This window comes from Urocitellus parryii, chromosome 9 (genome assembly GCF_045843805.1).
Source record: "Urocitellus parryii isolate mUroPar1 chromosome 9, mUroPar1.hap1, whole genome shotgun sequence".
Classification (NCBI taxonomy): Eukaryota; Metazoa; Chordata; class Mammalia; order Rodentia; family Sciuridae; genus Urocitellus; species Urocitellus parryii.
Genome location: NC_135539.1, coordinates 102,304,644 through 102,321,702, shown reverse-complemented (window position 1 = coordinate 102,321,702; position 17,059 = coordinate 102,304,644). Strand labels below are relative to the sequence as shown.

The 17,059-nt window shown below is 40.2% G+C and overlaps 1 protein-coding gene across 4 annotated transcripts in view; it reads right to left on the bottom strand.

Moving 5' to 3' along the window:
- The window catches only part of Esrrg (estrogen related receptor gamma), a 593,548-nt gene extending 577,749 nt beyond the window's left edge, over positions 1-15,799 (bottom strand). For all 4 annotated transcript variants that reach the window (XM_026387967.2, XM_077802283.1, XM_026387968.2 and 1 more), the window contains exon 1: positions 15,634-15,799. The gene's annotated coding sequence lies outside the window, so the exon portion shown is untranslated. The remainder of the gene's footprint in view (positions 1-15,633) is intronic.
- Between the last annotated feature and the right edge of the window lie 1,260 nt (positions 15,800-17,059).

Below are 17,059 nucleotides of genomic sequence, written 5' to 3'. Positions count from 1 at the left end.
TATTTTATATTCTACACATTTACCTACTCATACTGTTTCCTCTTTCTCACCCAAAACATAAGTTTCATGAGCCCCAGGATTTTTGCATTTTTCCATTCACTACCTAACACCCTAAACCAGGCCTTCTCAATATAAATTTGATGAATGAATAAATGAATGAATGAGTTTATAGCAGGCTGACTTCCAATCCACTGACTAGCAGTTTTTCAGATATCTCTCAACGGTAATTTTTATTATAAGTACATGCAGAAAGGGAAAAAAGACCAAGTGAAAGATTTATTAATGTGTTTTTTTTTCCACAAAGATCCTGATCTCATATTCAGCCTGTTAAAATGTCTGGATTCTATGTAGACATTATAGATAAAATAGATTAAGATAGGCACTTTTCCATTTTATGGATATAAATATCTTAATTATCTTGAGAGGAATGTATAAAGCCATCACCATGGATAACAGCAATTGCAGCAGGTCCTAACTCTGGTTGTCATCTCATTGGCAAATTCCCAGATAGGGTAGAATGATTTGCTACTAATTCAAACCAAACTAATAATCCCTGATTTTCCTGATGTACTTAAGCCCATGAGTTTTCCTGATGTGAGCTCCTGTAGCATCTATTGGACTTATAAGCAGTGTTTCATCAAAAAGCTGAAATGTTTTGACTGTAATGATGCCTACTTGAAATATAACATATACAATATATAGTAGGTAGAACGAGTATCATAACTTATGGGAAAGGCAAACTCCCATAACTCCCCTAGCATTTTAGTATCCATACTATCAAAATATTCTTACTTAAGTCTAATTTAGATATTTTTAGCTATAATTTTGACATTGTCAATGAAGGGGGAAAAAATAAGTTAGTCATCAGGTCACCAAGAATGTGGCAACTAAGATGCTGGGTACTTGTGAAGACAGTGTGAGTACAGTCAGCATATACCTCATGAATCCCTTCCCTATTGGCACCTCTGCTGCATCAGCCAACTGCGTTGATGGTAGATAAGGAATTAGTAAGAATCTCTACAATTAGAGGATTGTATCTACAATAGAAAATTTGGAGCCTTAAGAATAAGATACATAGTATTATGGTTTGGATGTGAGGTATCCTCCAGAAGCTCACATGTGAGACAATGCAAGAAGGTTCAGAGGATAAATAATTGGGTTATAAGAGTCTTAACCCAATCAGTGAATTAATCCCCTGATAAGAATTAACTGAGTGGCAACTGAAGTGTGTAGGGTGTGGGTGGAAGAGGTGGCAATTGGGATGTGGCTTTGGGGTATATATTTGTATCGCAAGTGGAGAGCTCTCTCTCTCTGCTTTCTGATCATCATGTGAGCTGCTTCACTCTCCACACTCATCTACCATGATGTTCAGCCTCATTTCAAGACCCAAGGAATGGAGCTGGCTATCCATGAACTAAGACCTCTGAAACCATGTGCCCCCAAATAAACTCTTCCTCCTCCTCTACAGTTGTTCTGGTGGGGTCCTTTAGTCACAGCAGCAGAAAAAAAAAAACTGGCTAAAACACATAGTTACTGAATAATCCTGGGGAAATCAGTCCACTTCATTAAGCTTCAATGTCCTTACCTGCAGAATAGATACCTAAAGAATGCTTAACTTTTAAGTCTTTTAAAGTGCTTCGTAAAACCAAAAAATACCATATTGATGATAGTTCTTAACATAAGTAACTATACATGAGGGAAATATAGATATTAAAATACTGGCTTTAGGGCTAGGGGTATAGCTCAGTGGTAGAGCACTTGCCTATCATGTGTGAGGCCCTCAGTTCCACCCACAGCACTGAAAACAAAAACAAAACTGGCTTTTAAAGTTTGTCACAACCAGGTTGAAACAGTGATCCTGGTACTCAACTTTGGGAACTTTGAAAAAACCACATCATTATTCCAAGTCTCAGTTTAGTTAGATGTAAAATGGAGTTAAAGATACTTCAGAGTTTCATAAGGGCAAATGAAATTAAATGACTAAAGAATTAAATAAAATCAAATAATTAAATGAATTTAAAGTGAGGTAATAAGTACTCAATAAGTACTTGACATTATTAAATATGTTAATAAATCCATTTACAAGTCCAACCTAGTGATTTTATTTTATCTTATTTTATTGACTTTCTTGTCACCAAACTAAATCATCTTGAGGTCTTTAACTGTCATTAAATGACACATATTGTCAGCTTCTCTGGAAGAGTATTTTTTTGATACTCCCAATACTTTTGGTGAGTATTTGTAGAAAGAAACCTCCAAAATATTTCAGTTTAGAAGGTCAATCAAATGATGTGTATTTAATGCTTCACCAGAAAGTTCAAAATTCTTTCCATTTTACCAAAAGGAGCACTGACCTTGCCTTCACCAATCTATCTTTGTCTCTATAAAACCCATCTCTAAGCATCTTCCTGATCTAATAATAGTAGCTAGAAATTATTTGGTGTTTATTATGTGCCAGGTACTAAGCATTTTATCGATGAGAACAATTTCAATTTTCCCAAAAGCCCAATGCAATAAGTATATTAATAATCTCATTCTATTTGGAGAAACTGAGAAACAAGAAGTTACATAATTAACCCAAAGTTATACTTCTAATAAATGACTCTAGGAAGAAATTTAACCCAAGCATTCTGATTCTGGATCCTGGGCTTGTAATCACTCTGCTAACTCCTTAATGCAAATATCAGCGTTTCTAAGGTCTACCTTCAGCTCAGCTCTCTTTGAGGACTCAAGCTACTAGAAAACCATCAGATTTACACTTAGTATTTTGTAGACATAACCACAGAGTCTGTAGCTGTATCTAGTCATTGTCCAGGCAGTCATTAAAATCAATATGATTGGGCTATCAGTTGCATGATGCTCAGTTCATATTCTCATCATTAAGATCACCAAGAAAAATCTGAGGGTTCATTCAAGTCAACCACTGTCCCCTCTGCTCACATGAGATAAAGAAAACACAATCTTACAAAGAAATAGTATGAGGTATATGTGCAAGAAAAAAAATGCATACAAAATGGGGAAAACACATTATTTAACCTTAATATTTGCATATTTTATGTGGGGGATAAGTATAGGGGCTTAAAAATAAAATTTCTAATAAAACAATAAAGGATGATGTATCCAATTTCAGGATTATGGTAGAAGCAATTCTCATCCGAGTCTGGATTAATAAACCTAAAACAGACCCATTCATTACTGTGAACAAACCCAGTTCAAACAAGGTTCTGCACAAGTCAGTTTTAATTCCAAGCACTTCACAGGGCATTTATAGACTTAGCTTTGTTTCACCACAGACAGAGGCTGTTTGTGTGGTTATGACTAAATTCTACACATTCAAAATATTGTTCTATCACTGTGACTCCAAGAAACAGTGGTAGCCCTTCAACATTAATCTCTTCAGATACATGCTGTGAAAATAACCCAGCAACGAACCATGTAAATGTCTGAATGTCTCTCTAGATCTGCCCTAAAGACTGAGTCCTAACCTCCAATACAAAATGAAAAGGGGGAAAGCTAAAAAATAAACAGTCCCAATTCCATTTCTTTTGTATCTGTGAACCTTTTTCCTATGAATTTATTCTAATTTCATTTGGTCCTGCAGCATAAAAGCATAGCTGGTTTTTATAGCACGATCTCTATATTTTTCTCAGAGCTTGGCTGGCTTTGATTTACATAGGAGAGAATGTCCCTTGAGTAAACATTATATGATTTTAAAAATAACAGAAGTATTATTTGAAACAAAGGTTGGATTGGAAAGTAAATGTAAACTGGAGGTTTAATTACATTTTATGTCACAATGTAACTTCTTAGCCAGGGATTTAAAACACTCTACAACTGAGCTTCAACTTGCCTTTCCAGTTCTTTTTTTTTTTTTTTTTCCTTCCCACTACTGGGAGAAATTGTTTGGGCCTTGGTGTCAGTTACACCATTTATTCACAAACATTTACTGGCCAAATACTGTGTACAGCTATAGGAATATGTATACTGGGGATACAAAAATTAAAAGAGATCAATAATAATAATAATAGTAGTAGTAGTAAATGTTGCTTCAGTCCTTCAAGGAGCCCATAATCTAACTAACAAAATACACACACACACACACACACACACACACACACACACACACACACAGAGGTAATCACAATACAGTAAATATGAAGTAATAGATATACGCATGATATAACATGAATGACTGCTCGGGGCTTTTGTCCAAGATACCTTTTATAGTTTGGATCTTGAACATGCTCCTAAGGCCCATGAATTGAAGTCTTGGTTGCCATTCCAGGGCTCTGTTAAGGAGCAGGGCCTAGGGGGAGAAAGTTAGATCATTGGGGCTAGGTCCTTGAAGGGGATATTCAGATCACAGTACCTTCTTCTCTTTGCTTCTTGACTGCCACAAGGTGAGTGATTTCCCCTCTGCCAAACACTCCCAGTGTAACACACTACTTCACCATGGTCCCAGAGGCAACACGCCAAACCACAGACTAAAACTTCCAAAACTATGAGCCAAACTAAACTTGTCCTCTTTGTAAATTTATTATCTCAGGCATTTTGTCACAGTAACTCAGCGCTAACACATTATCTCATATTCCAACTCTACCTAAACTAGGTTTCTAAAAGCCTCCTGTGCTTCTTTACTATGTCAAATTCTCCTCTTGCGCTAATTATTGTGACCTTTTTTTCTTCTTCATTGTGTTTACCACAGTTGCAATTTCCCATTTACTCTGGGAATCTGATCGACATCCAACTATGCCAGGAGACTATAAGCTCCATAAAGGCAGGAATCAGATCTACTTCTGTCATCATGACCAATGCTTAGCACAGTGCCTAACAGATAAGGTATTCAATCCAATGAAGTTTGTGGAATAAATGAAACATAACAAAGAAAGAATGATGAAGATTTCCCTGGGAAAGGCTGGGATAATGTTACAGGACAGGGTCTTGCTGTGTTGGGTCTTGAAGGATATCATCATTTATCAAGCAGAAGAGACACATGAGAAGAGCCAGGGAGAAGAGAAACAGTTTGCCATCATTCCGTGTAACTGAAGCTGTGGGTGTGATCCATTTGGGGGAGGGAAATCGTGAAGTGTCAGAAATGAGGCAGGAGAGATTCAGGGACTAAACCACAGAGGGCCTTTTGTGCTCTGCAAAGCAATTTGGACGTTTGCCATGGGAAATCACTGAAGGGTTATAAAAAGGGAGTAAAATGATGATCAGATTTGCATTTTAGAGAAATCACTCTCCTGGTGGTGTGAAGGATGTCCTTGATGGGCTGATATTAGGGACAGGGGGACCCGTTAGGAGGCCATTCCACAAACCCACATGAGAGATGATGAGGCATGAACCAAGGCAGGAGGAGGGGATTCAGTGGAATGGGCAGTTTCAAAAGAGATGAAAATGAGAGTAAGGGAAGAGTCAAAGGCTATCTCCCTGTTCCCTGGGTGCCTGGAAGGGTAGTGGAGCCACAAACCAAGTTAGAGGGTAAAAGACGAGAACAAGTTTGGTAGATGACCGAGTATGGTTCTAAACCCAGTGAGGTCTGCCATTTAAAAGCCAAAGTCTTGTGCCCAGATTGATGGCTGACTCCCACGTCCTTTTCCCTTCTCTGTTACTGAATGCTCATTTAGCCGAGATCATGACCACCTACAAATGACCTCACTGCCCAGCCTCCCTTGCAGCTAGGTGTGGCCATACAACTGAGCTCCTGACAATCCAAGAGAAGAATGCACCTCTGTGCCACTTGCTTGTCCTTAACTTTTACTCAGATAACCTGGAGTTGGGTTGGCTCTAACTACACAAATCCAAACACATCAAGGGGTGGCAGAGAAACAATACGGAAAGAACCCCAGAGTCAATAAAGCAGAAAGACCAGAGAGCTAGCTTTGTAAAAGTTTATGTAATAAAAATATCACACTTCTATGAAATACTTCAAATAGGGACAACCTTCCCAAACTAGAGAGTCACGGTGAATCTCTTAAATCCCACCAAGGGGCTGGGGGTGTAGCTCAGTGCCAGAGCACTTGCCTAGCATGGGCGAGATGCTGGATTCTATCCCTAGCCCTGTGAAAATATAAATTCTAACATGTAAAGTAAGTACTAAGCATACACTGGTATGTACCACGTGTAATCAGAAACTTCTCTTTTCTGCTCCAACTCTCTTTTCTTATTGCCAAATTAATTTAACCAAATGTTTCAAGTATATAGACCAACAAAGCTTTCTATCTGTTGTGTATAAAAATCTTTTCAGAGATTCAGAATTTTAAAAATTCTGAGTCCTGAGGATGTAATATTTCTACAGCAAGGACGGAGGAATCTACCCTTTACACAAATAATTTAGGGCATTTTGAAATAGGCATTCAGGTAGAACACATTCTCAGAAAAGCTGATAAAGAGAGATCATGAGAGAGAAAAGCCCTAGTCATGGTATCAGAGGCCTGGGTTTGAGTTGCAGGTCAGCAATCTCACTAGTCATGTAGCCATGGACAGTAATCTCTAAGTCTCACTCTCCTCTCAGTGGGATTCATGACCTATCTGGCTGGTATTTCTTAATCTACCAATCTCATAACACTGCATTAGGAGAAAGCATTTATAAAATTCTGCTTTGAGACCTACTAAACATATGTTGTTCAATAAAATCAATAAATCTGCAGTTATTTTAACATTATATAATATTCAACAAACTATTTCACAGCAAAAGAAATATGACAGCGCACACACACACGTTTATGTTGGATATTTCAAACAGATAAAATAGGTATGGACCAATCTGCTGTGCATATCCATGTCAATCAGCCCAGGAAACTGTAGAGGCTCATGCTTATGGATTTGACATTGGCCAAATCATGATAAGGGCCACACTATATGGCACTGGCCATAGCACATAGAGTACTGAAATATGTCTTCTGCTTAATATCAGACTTTCAAAAAAACAGACTCTTCAATCTCGAGTAGGCAAATAACTAAAGTAAACTCTTCAGTTGACATTGACATGTTTACAAAAGGAAGGTTCTTGCTAATGAAGTATTTCTCATTAATAATAATTAACTATTGTTCAAAAATTATATGTAAGAAATACATATAATGATAAATACTCTGCATACTTGATTTTCTTTCCATTCAGGAGACCCTTCTAGAATGGGCAGTACTCAGGGTAATTGTGAGGAGCACAGTCCAACTGCACAGCATGAATATTTTGATATCAGTAAAGATGGATTATTTCCCAACTTGGTGATATTCTGAAAACTGCTTTTGGAATAGATATTTCTTGTATTTACCTCTTGAGCATAAAACAAGAAAACAAATTCTATAATAAAAGTCCTCTACCTAGAAGGCAAATTATCACAGCTTTTCAAGCATTGACTCGGTACCCAACAAACTTGATGGCCCATTGCTCTGTGTTTGGTGCTAGCAGCAAGAAAACTTTGCAGATCTAAGTTCATGCCACAGTGTTCATTTCCTGATTATTACTTCCTTTCTACTCATGGTTTTGGTTATGACCTATTTTCCTTGCCTATATGTTAGTAGTAACAAACAAGTGAATAATCAAACCAACTTGGACAACTGTCAAAAGATAACAGTGATAATTCAGCTCCAGCCAATTACAGCCATGAGAGAATGCAGGAAAACAGCCCCAGCTTTGTTACATCTTCCAATGTTTCAAGAGCAGTTTTTCATTTTAAGCAGTTTAGTGTAATAAGTAACAACACTAAGTCTAGAGCCGGACTTCCTAGATTCAATACCTGGCTCTGTCACTTATCAGCTATAGGACCTTAGGCAAGTTTTATAAAACCTCTGTACCTTCATTTTCTCATCTGTAACACAGGAAGAAATAATAGTACCTACCTTCTAAGATTGTTCGAGAACTCCATTTTTAATTTTTTTTTTCCTTTTGTGGTGCTAGAGAACAAACCCTAATGGTGTCAGGTAAATGCTGTATCACTGAGCTATAGCACCAATCCCAAGTTTTTTCCCCACTATTGTTAAATCTTAGGATAATAACTGATGTGTAGCAAGTGCCACATAAACAACAAAATACACAAAAATCTCAAAGTGCTTTATAAATATATCTCATGTGCAGGTAATATTTTCACATATATATGCCATTTTATCCCCCACTCTAACTGTGGGATGACCATATTCCTCCACTGATAAGGAAACTGAGTTTCCCTAGGGACCTGTCAGGAATTCTTTAGGGAGGCAGCTGCATGTACTCATTAGCCATGAGGGAGTAATGGGAACAGGCACTTACAAAATGTCCAGTGATTTGCCCAATAGTACACTTCACAAAATGACAAACATATAAATCTGAGCCAAGAAGTCAGATGGATAAACCAGAGGTCTCTAAACCAGCATTCACCACAAACCTTCTTTCTTAGTAACTAAATAAAGATCTGATTCAAACCATTGTGAGTTACTTTAATCAATAAATGAATTGTTCAAAAGTAACCAATTTGAGATAATCCTTGACATTCAATAATGTCCATTTATAACCTTACTCTTATTAACTTTTGATTTAACAATGTTTTGCAATAATTTACTTTCTCTTCTCTCTGACTCCAAGACCTTTCTCCTAGGGACTTTAAAAGCAGGTCACCTGACTATCCAAGCCTGTGTGATAGAAACTGCTAAGTTGGGAACACCCTGTCAACCTTTACTTTGATTTTCCTGGTTCTTGTTGGTTTAAGGCAGATCCTTAATGTTATTTAAACAGAGAGGACTATTTGAAATTTCTTGGTAGATGAATTTGATAGTGATAATTTTTTAAAAAAACAATGACTGTCCTCTTGAGATAAAGGATCTCATTCACCATAAGGGTAGACACCTTATCTGAATAAGTCAGGACTTCTTCGAATAAAAGGTCAATGTAGTCCTGTTTCCTTTTCTTGAATAACAGCAGTAACTTCATGTACTCTCTGGTGATCTGCATTTGATAAAGTTATTTCAGCAGTAGAAAAGAATCTTCTCTTTATTTAGGATTTAGAGTTTTAATGTATGTGTATGTGTGTGTATGTATATGTGTGTGTGTGTGTGTGTGTGTGTGTGTGTCTGTGTGTCTGTGTGTCTATGTATTATATCTAATCTGAGTCTTCTTGGGGATGTAGAATGCACTGATTTTTAGAAATAACAACGAGTAAACTGCAAATTATAATTATTTAAATTAAAACTTATGAATTATGGGATACTATCAAGAAAATGAAAGATCTACCCACAAAAATAGAAGTATAAATATTTGCACATTCTCCATGTCTAGTATTTTGAATATATAAACAATTTGTACAGTTCAACAATAAGAAGGCAAAACACTGTTTTAAATGGACAAAGGCCCTGAACAAACATGTCTCCAAAGAGGATGTACAAACGGCTAATAAGAACATGAAAGATGTTCAACATTATCAGTCATTAGGGGAATATAAATTAAAATAAAAGTGTGATACCATTTACACCCCTATTATGGTTATCACTTTTTAAAAAGTAAATAAATGTTAATGGAATGTGGAAAAATTGTATCCTCATCTGTTTCCGGTGTGAATGTAGAATTAAGCATCTGCTATAAAAGCTGTATGGTGATTCCTAAGTTATACCCAATAACTAAAACCTTAAGTTTAAACAAAAGTCTGCACACACATATTCACAGTGGCACTCATTACTCATAATAGCCAAAAACCAGAAACAACCCAAATCCCCATCAGCTGACGAATGGGCAAACAAAATGTGTAAATCCATACAATTAAATATTATTCAGACATAATAAAGTACTGATACATGTCACAACGTGGATGAACCTTGACAACACTTTATCAAGTGAAAGAAATCAGACAAAAAAGGTCACATATTATGTAATTCCTTTTATATGAAATATCTAGAATGGGCAAATCCATGGAGACAGAAAGGAGAGTTGTTGCCAGACACTGAGGAGAGGGAGGAATGAGGGTGACTGGTTAAATGAGTATGGGTTTTTTTTTTTGGGGGGGGGGGTTAATAAATACTGTGGATTTGAATAGTAGTGGTAGTAGCACAGTACTATAAATGTAATAAAAGGGACACTCAACCATTAAGTCACATCCCCAGGCCTATTTTGTATTTTTTTTTTTTTTAAGAAACAGGGTCTTACTGAGTTGCTTAGTACCTGGCTTTTGCTGAGGCTGGCTTTGAATTTGGAATCCTCCTGCCTCAGCCTCTGGAGTTGCTGGGATTACAGGCATGTGCCACTGCGTCTAGCTTGTTCTGCCAATTTTCCTGCATTTTAAAAATGCAGTACTCACTTGAACCCCTACTGAAAGATGCCAAAAGTCTCTTCCTCCAATACAAAATAATTTAACATGGTATATCACCCAAAAAAATATGTGTATGTGTGTGTACACACACAGTTATCATGGTGCCTGGGATCAATCACAGGCATCATGCATACTAGGGAAGCCCTCTACCACTGAGGAGCACCCCAGCCCTCTTTCCCAGAGAAAAGGGAAAGAGGCCAGGATAGTGAGTGATTCAAGGCCTAGAGGTAGGGCTGAGAAAGGGAAGGACTCTTTTGCTCCAACAGGAAATTTAGTTCTTATTAAAAAAAAAAAAAAAAATCCCCTGGTCTGGGGTAGTGCAAGTTAATCATCCCATCCCAGGCCATTCAGTAGTCACAAACCTTTTAAAGAGTCAAAACCTTTTAAAGAGTGCAATACTGTATCCTGAAGATCAGTAACTGACACGTTGTCTTCATTCCTTTTATTTCATTGTATCATCTGTCATTATTCCTTTGCTCTTGAAGGGCATTTTTGGGTTGTTGATTTGCCAGTAGAAATTTCAACTTTTCTAATGTTACATCTCTACTTCCAAATGTTCCCTGTCAATAGTTTAGCCAATTTGAACATCAACAATTAAGGAATATGTGTAAAACTTTTTGTCTTCTAGAATACATACAATGTGTAATTCAAAATAATTACACATTAATTACTCTGATAAGGTGAGGGATATGATTTTTCAGGGATCAGTAATTTGAATATTTTCTTAGTTGATATGACATAAATGAATCAGAAATAGCACTGTATCTGATAGAAAAAATAAAGAACACTAGTGACAAACTATTTAGCAAGAGTTCCTTAAAAAGACACTATATATATTTCTCCCACAAAGAAACATTTAGTAATAAAATGCAGCTTAAATAAGCAGACCAGTAAATAAATTATATGTTCTAGATTTAATTTTTCTCAACTGTAAAGTTAGACATGAGGAAAAGTTGGACAAATTAAAAAGTTGAGGGAAAAAAATCTCATTTAAGGTACATACTTGCTAAAGCTATTGATTGCAGATTCACTTAGATCAGAGAATAAAATTGTAAAAAGTATGATAAAGTAAGATAGAAGGTTCTGAAAATAAATGCAGCTGTCAATTAATTCCAAAGGTACAGTATCCTGAAGTTAAACACCTAAGCTATGATTTTAAAATACCTCAAAGAAATTCTCCACATAAAAAAATTATGCTTATCTTTTATGACATGTCTATTTAAAAGTTAATATAACTAGATTTATTCCAAACAGGTAGAATTTTTTTAAAAAAAAAAAAAAAGAGCATTGAATAATTCAAATTAAAAAAAAAAATCCCTCTCTTTCATCTTAAGTATGTGTCTAACTCAGGTGAGAGCAAAGGTGGTTTTAGCCAGAACTATCTAGAGAATTGTGGTGCAAGTAATCCTGTCCCTTAGAACTAAACATATCTGGTTCATGTGCTATTATTTTAAAGAAATTTGAGAAATACAGAAACTGAAACCAACCTGTTGAAGGTGAACAAGAACTTGATGAAAATGAACCCTTTTACTTTATGTCAAAATTAAGTAACATAGAAGAGGACACAGAAAACTTTTCAGGTTGCATATGTATCTAATGGTCAAATTCTAAACACATTCAGCCAGAATATAGACCTATATGTATGGCTAAAGCAGTCACATAATCTAATAATTCCATTTGCTTCACTTCAAAGAGAAAAAATGAGATTAAAACTCATGTGACATAACAAGAAAACATCAAGTTAACTGAAATTCCTTGTCCAACAGAGTCCTTTAGGTCTTCTCCGAGTTTTTCCTGACTCCCTCCATCTTACTATCTGGGCCTCAGGCCTAGAAATGTGTACATTTAATGATAAAATGAAATCCTGGAAGAAGACTGCACTCAGTCCGTCTATGCAAAAATAAATAAATAACAAAACTGTCCCCAGAAGTGAGGATACATAGATCAAGAAGACCCCATTGCTGGAGCCCTAGGATTGCTGACTAAGAAAGATGGTATTGGGAGTCAGAGGAAAGAAGGAGAAAGCCAAAGGAATTGTTACGCTTTGAGGAAAGCATTTGGCCATTGTCTGTATCCAAACATGTATTCTCAGCACACAGAAATTCTTTATTCTGTCAAAGGTCTAGCTTGGGGAAGGGACAGAGGCAAGTGGGGTCTCCAAGGTCCTTTTCATTCCCGGATGACCCAGTCACACTGGGAAAGAGGCCAGGATAGTGGTTCAAGGCCTGGAGGTGGGGCTGAGAAAGGGAAGGACTATTTTGCTCCAACAGGAAATTTAGTTCTCATTTAAAAAAAAAAAAAATCCCTTGGTCTGGGGTAGTTCAAGTTAATCATCCCATCCCAGGACATTCATTAGTCACAAGAAGCACAACTTATGGACAATTGGGTGATTCTGCTATGATTGGTAAAATGGTGACCACTGTTACTGTTTATAACCATGATCTAAGGCCATATAATATGAGGAACAATGGCTGGGCACAGATGGTTTAGTTCAACTGCCTTTGTGTTTCCCCCCTCATTTCCTCTTCTATGGGTTTCTGGAGGCAGACCCCAAGAAATCAGAAAAGGATCTTTTCTTTTTCTTTTTTTTTTTTTTTTTTTTTTTTTTTTTTTTGCCATTTTTCCAGAGTCCCTTGAAAAGAAAACAAGTTTTCTTTTTTTTTTTGCTAATTGATTTAGAAACAAAGAGATCTCGGGATTCCACCTCTTGGGTCCCCTTCTTCCTCCGGGAGAAGTCTTTTCTGCTGTTCTTTAATAAACTTCTAATTTCTACTCTGAAAAAAATAAAGAGAGAGATCTCCATATTCTCTGCCACCAACTCCCTTCCTACAAAGTTTGTTGTTTGTCTTAAAGGTGGAGATGTCATCTTTATATACACTGAGAAGGAAAACTTCTAATATACAGCCTCAACCTACGAATAAAGTCCTAGGGGTTGAAGCTATTCTAACAGAGACTGAGTGAGCAAGGAAAGGACAGAAAGGAATCTGTGCTGTCAGAGAGAGAAGTAGGATTCTGGAGGGACAGTGACATAGAAAGCCAAGCCAGAGCTCATTGCTAGAGCAAGTTAATTTCACTTCGCTGAGCAAAGGAAACTTCAGAGTTCTGTGACTGTCAAAGGCTGGGGAAAGCCCTTTTGTCCTAAAAGCAAATGATTTTAGGATAAAAAAGTCCTAAAAGCAAAATGATTTCAGAGAGAAGACTTTTCCCACCAATGCCCAGAAGCCTGGCACAACCGTTTCCACCTTCAGTGGTCTGATTTTATGCCAACACAGAACCTGAAGGGGTTGCCAGAAGGGCACTTTGGACTTTCCCTTTGATCAGTGCCTGAGCAAGGTGTGTCCAAGAGTTAGGAGTTGGGAGGGCTGAGGACAAATTAGTGCACACATAGACACATGTCCACTAGCTGGCTATCATCAGGGAACCTGGGGGTGAAGTGTATCTATTCTTGGGTTAATTCCTTCCCTCTGGAAAGATCCTGTTCCTTTTGAAGGGGACAAGGAGAAAAAGCAGCTAGAACAGGTCTTGTTTTTACGGTAGCTTCCTTTTTATCATTCCATTCCCCTCTTCTCCTGTTTAATTACATCTTATTTTGAGGACCTTCTTTTCTTTCTTCCTTCCTGAAGGTTTACAAAAAGGAACAGCAACCCAGAAAGCTTAATGACATTTTCTGTCCAGGAATAGGGTTGGGGAGAGATTCCAAGACACAGTACCTCCAGCTCCCAAATTTTGACAATTAGCTTCATTGCCATCAATTTCTAGCTAGGAATTTGTTCAAAGATTCACATCTACCCATTTTCCCAATTGCACCCCAGGAAAACTAGTAGTAAACTGCTTTTGCCTTTTGCTTGGTGGTAGATTTGCCAGGTATATTGGGCAGGCCAGGATGAGAATCTAGATAGGTCAGAGCCAGGTGTGGGTGCCCCTGGTCCAGTCTGAACCAGACTGTTCCTGCAGTATTAACTCCAGAGGGAGACGGGATGCAGCATGGGAACACACTACACTACACCCCATCTTGCACTGTGAAGGGCAACTCTGGTCACACACCCTGGGAAGTATGTCCTCTGGATGTGGCAACATCACATATTGGAGCTCAGTCTTCACTCTCTCCGCTAGTCTATCCACAAAGTAAGCCTGGGATTTGGGGGGGAATGTGGCCAAAAGAGGATTCTAACTGTGACATTCACTAGGTTGGGAAAAACTGATGGCACATAAGAACTTAATCCAGATGAATGCACTTGAGACCAGGAACCAGGGCCACTAGAGAGGCAAAGTCAACTCCTTCCCCCTCTAGTTCCTAACAGCTCCTCACCTCTCTTCCCTCCCCCGCACTACGCTCTCATTTTCGGCCAAAAATATTCAAGCCCAGAATTATTTTCAATCACAATCATCCCCACCTCACTCAGGCCTAGGCAGTGATAGAACAGTGCACTTTGACCCACCCTGAGGGAGTCTCAAGCCCGCAGCTGTGCGCCTGCAAGAAAAGAAAGCTCCTGGCGGTGCGGCGGTTGGTTCCCGGTGTTTTAACGCTCCTCTCACCCGGGCTCAAAGAACGAGCCTGCCGTGCTTCCCTCCCCCTTGACATTTGATTTCTAAAACGTAGACGCAAGGGCTGAGGCTCTGGCATTTAGAAAACGGGGCAAGGTCAAGGCCTAGAGATTGACCTACTACCCGATCCACTGGCACCTTTGCGCTCATCTCAAGCAAGTCCCTTGCCCGCAGCCACTGGGAATGTAGGGACCTGACCCTAACTCTATTTCCGGCCAGCCCCAACCCGTGCCCACGTTCTTCCTCCCTTTTCTCTCCTTTCCACCCAGAGCGGTCCGGAGATTTTGATTAAGACAAATCTGTTCTCGCGCCGCGCTGGGATGGCGCCAAATGGCCAGGCTACGCGGGCACTGCATTTTCATCCCATGGTCAGAGCCTCTGCAGAGAAAGGTCTCGGTCCCGACGCACCTCATCCCCTCCCCCAGAGCGCGGGGCCGCGCTCCGGGTCGGCTCCAGCACGCGCCTTCCCCTCCCTCCTCCCTCCTCCCACCCAGCAGTTTTCTCCTTTAAGAAGCACACACGCCCACCCCGCCTCCCACGTAAAGGCCAGTTTTCTCTCTTTTTGTGTCTAGAAGCAAACTCAACTTGAAGTTGAGAGCAGAGCCAAAGAGGTGAAGGGAGAGTATAAGATGCACTGAAACAGAGAAGGGAGAGATCAAAGAAGGAGGAGAGCGAGCGAGGAGCTGGAGGTCGAACAGGACACAGGCGGAGAGGGAAAACTGAGCCAGGGGTACGGACGCAGAGGCTGCAGAGCCGCAGCGCCTTTTGCGCGCCCTCCCGCCCGCGCGCGCCGCGGGGTCAGTCGGAAACTCACAGGGTCGGAGTGCAGACCGCCTCTCAGTTACAGCGAGCGGGCGACTTCGGGGGCTCCCTGAGGTCTTCTCCCTGGTTGCCTGCTGCGAAAGGACAGAAACAAAACAAAAATCACGGGACACGACTGGGACGGGCCGCTCGGCGCCTCCGGGACCGCTCTCATTTGGCACAAGGAAGCGGGCGCGGGGATTCGGACTGCCTCGTGTAGCCTATAAATAGCAAACTTTTAGACGGAATCAACTAACAAATGAGAGAAGCGGGCATAAATTTGCGCAGGATCCCCCCTTTCCGGGGACAACCCGACTCCCCTCCTCACTCTCTTTACAGGAGTGAAAAGGGGACAGATTTGAAGAGGGGGGTGGAATTTAATTTTAGTAGAATTTACAGTAGTTCTTGATACTTTTGCAAGGGAGGAACCACACCGTTTCTGATCCTCCCACCCACCTACCATTGCAGCTACTCCCTCTTAACCCCAACCCCAGCCCGCAGCTCCAAACCAGCTAGGAAGGGCAAAGGCCCAGGAGAGCAGAGTTCCTAAGGGGTTGGCTGTTGACCAGGAGAGGAGGAAGAGGAGGATCCCGAGCCCGGTTTCCCCGGGACTACCGGAGTGATGGAAGCTGGGGTGGGGGTGGGGAGAGGTGGGAAAAAACAGTGACAGGGTTTGGGGTCTTGTTGAAATGCCACGACAGGAATTTGGGCAATCTCCTGAATTTCGGAAGGAAATGCGAATTGGCGCAAAAGAGTACCTGGACTACAGGTACTAAAACAGCCCTCCAGTGCTAGCAACCCCCTTTCTCAATTGCTTTGCTAGAACCCTCCTCCCGGTCCCGACCCGAAGCGCCAAGGCAAACATGGGAATTGTGTCTTTGGTTGCGTGGGGCCCGCAAGGTCTGGGAGAAGCTCACCCTGAGAGATGCGCCATAGGATCTGCCTCGCTTAGCCCTCCCCCGTCCCCGGGAGCGGGATGACTTTTCTTCGCGCCCCCTCACACCTGCCTCCCATAAGAAAGCGAATGGTCTAAATGATTGTGAGTCCTGAGCGCAACTCGCAGTCCACCCTCCCCCTTTCCTTTGGCCAGGGCCAAGTTGTGGGTGGTGATTAGGTTAGTTTTTCATTTTCATTCTAGGTCCTCAAAATAAAATCCCCGAGGACAACAGATACTCGCTCCCCACTCCAAACAACACAGTTCAGGAGGTTGTTTGGCTAAATTTATCCTGCATGTTGCAGCAAAAAAATAAACAGGGTCAATAGAAGAATCAACACAGGTGGCGGGGGGATTGGACAAATTTAGGACTCCGCAGCTGAAGCCAGGTGCGGGAGAGAAGGAGCTGCAGGTGAAGGGAGTTTGCGTCGCTCCCCCCTAGAGACTCGATTCTCTCCGCCAGGCCTGGGGAGGTGTGGTGGGAGCAAGCCCTCCCAAAGAGGTC